Source organism: Polyodon spathula, unplaced genomic scaffold (genome assembly GCF_017654505.1).
Source record: "Polyodon spathula isolate WHYD16114869_AA unplaced genomic scaffold, ASM1765450v1 scaffolds_3280, whole genome shotgun sequence".
NCBI classification, from domain to species: domain Eukaryota; kingdom Metazoa; phylum Chordata; class Actinopteri; order Acipenseriformes; family Polyodontidae; genus Polyodon; species Polyodon spathula.
In genome coordinates this window covers 47,501-52,500 of record NW_024474744.1, presented here as the reverse complement: position 1 = coordinate 52,500, position 5,000 = coordinate 47,501, and positions in this window count along the sequence as shown.

Sequence of the window (5,000 nt, the reverse complement as noted above, 5' to 3'; positions counted from 1 at the left end):
AGAGAAGACCAGAAGCCAGTGAAAGAGCCGGTATTGCTTGGCAGGTAAGGGGGACCCTTTGAGGGCACCTTATCTGCATTCTAGTGAAGTATTGTTCTCTTTTTTCTCTTTTTGTGGGTGTTTTTTTTCCAAATTTCTAAAATGGCAGGTCCAATGGGACGCCGTTTTAATTGTGTGAGGTTCTCTGTAAATGAGTCGAGTGAGGGGGAGGAGAGTTTGTTTTCGAATAGGCTTGAATTTTCCAGAGGGGTTGTACAGAAGTTGTTGGGATTTAAGCCAAGTGATTTGAATTGTATTATTACAACAGGGAAAGGACGACAATGGGATGTAAGTTTTGCGTCTGAAATGGGCATGATGGATTGTGTGAGAAGGTTTAATAGCTTAAGGGGAAGTGATGTGATAAAGGATTTGAGTTTGGAGAAACTTACAAATAATGCACGAAGGGTGGTGATTGTGAGGATGGGCTCAGAGGTGGTGAGAGGCCAGGATGTGTGCACTTGGTTGAGGAGGTATTGTAATGTGAAGGGGGAAGCTATGAAAGTGAGGGATGATGATGGGGTGTGGACTGGGGCATGGAGGGTGGTGTGTGAGTTGTGGACAGGGTTGGGGACATATGATGGGTTTATGCATATACCTTCTGATATTGCACTGGGTGCTGACAGGGGGTATGTGCATTACTTCGGTCAGCCTAAGGTGTGTAGGAAGTGTGGAGATATGGGGCACTTAGCGGTGGTGTGTAAGAAAGTGGTATGTAATGTGTGCAAGGAGGAGGGGCACATGGCCAGGGAATGTCAGGTTAGGAGGAAGTGTAATCTCTGTGGGAGTGAGAAGCACTTTTTTATGAATTGTCCGAAATCCTTCGCCAATAAGGCTAAGGGGTATGAGGAAGTAGAGGAGAGTGAGGAGGATGGGAGACAGGAAGGGGGATGTGAGCAGCAGGAGGAAGGGGGAGGGAGGGAGGAGAACAGAGAGGTGGGGGTGAGGGAGAGTCAGGAGGAGGTGGGGAAAGAGCAGCAGGGATTTGTTTTGGCAGATGATTTGCTGGTATCTCCATCAGAGGGGGAGAGTGAGGACCTAGGAGAGGGGTCCAGTGGAAGGAGCGAGGAGGTGTGTATGGAGAGTGGTTTAGTGAGTTCTGTAGATGAGGTGGGGGGAGGTATTCTTTGTGAGATGCAGGAGCGGGATGGGTCTAGTGTAGAGGGATCAGGGCTGGAGGAGGAGGAGGAAGGTAACCCAGAGGAAGAGGAGATGGATCAGGAGAGGACTCCAGGGAAAAGGAAGTTACAGAAGGGGGAGGGGGAGGGTTTCTTCAGAGTGGAAGGGCAAAAGAAGGGGAAGAAGAAAAAAGAGCAGGAAGGAGGTGGGGGAGTAGGGGAGGAGGGTTTTTCGTCCCCTAGTTCTGTCATTTCCTCTAGGAGTGAATATAAAGGAGATGGCGGTGCGGAGAAGGACGGGGGGATGCCGTTCCTGGATTCGGAGGGTGTGAGAGTGTTTGCCTCGGGTGCGGTAAGTATGGGGGAGGAAGTGGTGGTAGGTTGTCAGGAGGGGGAGGGGGAAAAGCCCCTCTTAGCTATATCATGATGAAAGATTTGGCGTGTGCATGGCTTTTACCCTTTTTACAATGGCTCTGAGTGTGGTGACTTTAAATGTTAGGAGTATCAAAAGTTGTGATAGGGGTAAAATGGTGTTGTTATATCTGAGTGGGATACAGTGTGATATATTGTGTTTACAGGAGTGTGGTATCCCTGATTTAGAGGACAATAGTACTTATGAGGGGAGGTGGGGTTATGGGCCATCTGTGTGGTCGGGGTCAAATGAAAACAAGTCAGATGGGGTAGCAGTTTTGATTAAAAATAAGGGGGTTAGGATTAGAAACCACAGAGTTATTGAAAAAGGTAGGGTGCTGGAGGTAGAGGCGGAATATTGTGGGAAGAGTTTTAGTTTATTTAATGTGTATGCTCCGCCCGAGGTGGAAGGGAGGGCACGTTTATTTAAAGAGTTGAGGGTTAATTTGATAAGGAGCAGGCCGGTTATTGTAGCAGGGGATTTTAACTGTGGGTTAACTATGGAGGATAGGCGAGAGATAAAGAAGGGGTTCAAATTGGATAAAGCTAGTAAACTGCTAAAAGAAATAGTGGAGGATTTTCGATTGGTGGATTGTTTTAAAGTAAACAATGTGGGGGAAAGAGGGTTCACTTGGGTGAAAGGGGATGGGACCCAGGCATCCAGGATTGATTTTGTGTTTGTCTCACAGAGGGTGGAGTGCAAGGAGTGTGTGTTGGTACCAATGTTCTTCTCTGACCACTGTGCGCTGAAGGCTGCTGTGGACCTTACAGATTGTGTGGATGTAGGAAGGGGAGTGTGGAAGTTGAATTGTGGGTTGTTGGAGGATGACTGGGTGTGTGAGGTGTTTAGAGAGCGGTATGGTCAGTGGCAGTCCTTGAAGGACCTTTGTGGGTCCCAGGCAGAATGGTGGGAGTTGGTGAAAGAGAAAATTAAATATTTCTTTATTTGGGTGGGGAGGAGGAAGGCGGAGAGGGAGAGAGGGCAGGAGAAGAGTTTATTCAAGGAGCTAGTGAGCTTAACTAAGCTTTACAATGCAGGGCTGGACTTCAGTGAAGAGATCAAGGAAGTGAAGAAGAGGATGAGGGGGGTGGTAGAAAGGAGGGTGAAGGGGCTCTTATTTAAGAGCAGGGAAAAGCATTTAGAGGAAAATGAAAAGTGTAGCCGGTACTTTTTTAAAAAAGTGTTGGATGGGAGGAAGTTAATAGACTCTATGAAAGGGGGTAATGGGGCCTTAGTTAAGACTACTGAGGGGCTGTTGAGGGTGGTGGAGGAGTTTTATGGGGGCCTTTATGGGAAGAAAAAAATTGAAGTGGGGGTTATGGAGGAGGTGTTAGGACATCTGGAGCGGGAGGTAGGGGATGGAGGGCAGCTGGACGTGGATTTCACGAGGGAAGAGTTAGATGAGGTGGTGAGGGGGGTGAGGCTGGGCAAGACACCAGGGGGGGATGGACTCCCGGTGGAATTTTATTTAAAGTTTTGGGAGTTGGTAGCACCAGATCTGTTGGCCTTGTTTCGGGAGTGTGGGGAGGGGGAAGGGGAGTTTCCTCCCTCATTTAGAGAGGGTATTATTACTTTGATTTTTAAGAAGGGGGATAAGACTGAGCTAAAAAATTGGCGACCAATCACATTATTGAACCAGGATTTTAAGTTCTTCAGCAAATTATTGGCTCAACGTATGAGGGGTGTATTGGGGAACGTTATCCACCTGGATCAAACTTGTGCCGTTCCAGGGAGGAAGATCACGGACAGCCTGGTATTGATGAGAGATGTCACCTGTTACGCGAGAGACAGAGGGATTCGATTATGTATATTAAATTTAGATCTTGAAAAAGCTTACGATCGGGTCTCGCATCAGTTCATGTTTGGTGTTCTGCAAAAAATTGGGTTTGCAAAGAGGTTTTTAGACTGGGTGGGCCTGCTATATAAGGGTGTATATAGCAGGGTTTTGGTAAATGGGTTTTTGTCTAATCCTATTAGTGTGGAATGTGGCGTCCGTCAGGGGTGTCCGTTATCTCCGCTCCTGTTTATCTGTTGTATGGAGCCGCTGGCACAAGCGTTGAGAAGGGACCCAGTGTATAGAGGCCTAACTATTCCTGGGAGTGGGGGGCAGGAGGTAAAATGTGTCCTGTATATGGACGATATTAGTGTCCTTTGTCGAGACGAGTTGTCCATCCGAAGAACGTTGGAGAATGCAGAGGTTTTTTGCCGTGCTTCCGGGTCAAAACTCAACCAGGACAAGTCAGAGGCAATGTTCTATGGGAACTGGGATGGGAGGGTCAATATTAAATTAAATGTTAAGGAGGATTGTATTAAGATTTTGGGGGTCATTTTTGATGCCAATGGCTCAGGGGGAAAGAACTGGGAGGAGGTGGGGAGCAGGGTCAATAAGAAGCTTGGGTTTTGGAGGCTGAGGAGGCTTACAATGGAGGGGAGGGTGATGGTGTTAAAGGGGGTAATTTTGCCGCTGCTTTTGTATGTGGCGGTCGTGTTTCCGCCACCAAGAAATGTGGTGACGCTGTTAAACAGAGTTGTGTTCCGTTTTTTTTGGCAGGGGAAGTGGGAAAGAGTGAGGAGGAGTGTGGTGGGGAAGGATAAATTAAAGGGGGGGAAAGGGATGCCAGATATCCAGATGTTCTTAATGTCAAAATTTTGTGCATTACATTTCACTATGTGTATGAATGGGGTGTCGAAAGGTGCTTGTTTTGTGAGGTACTATATTAGTGCCTATTTGAGGAGTCTGAAGTGGATGTCCGTGCCGTTGTCTGTGCCAACAGCCTTTGATCTGCCCTATCATTATGCATTAATTAAGAGATTTGTGGTGTCCCGGGGTTTGGAGGGTTGTAAGGCTGAAATTGTTGTTAATGGCAAATCTCTGTTTAATTTTCTGCAGGATAATGGGGATATGTGTCCGGTTCATGGCCTTGTATTAGACGAGATGCCAGAGGTGTGGCAGAACGCGAGTCATCCTGCCCTGATGAACGAGCATCGAGATCTGTCTTGGTTGGTGGCCCACGAAGTATTGCCAGTTCGAGCGGTGATGTATGCACGCAAGCTGGGGAGGTCTCCCAGGTGCCCGAGGGAGAAATGTAAGGAGGAAGAAACTGTCGGGCATGCGCTGTGGGACTGTATGGAGGTGCAGAAGGTGTGGAGTGAGGCAGGCTCCATCCTGGACTTGTTCCGGGGTCAGCTGCTCATAGACAGGCAGCGTGTGCTCTATGGGTCCCTGAAGAAGGACCAAGGGAAGATAAGCAAAGTGCAGTGGAGTAGGCTGTGGGTGCTAATACGCTGTCTGTGTGATGCGATCTGGAGGGCAAGGAACTGTTTAGTGGTCAAGGGCGTGAGCCTGCCTGCCCAGGCGGTTCTTGAAATGGGACTAAGCCAGGTGGAGGGCTATGTCCTAAGAGACGCCTTGCGTCTTGGCCGTCAAGAGGCGA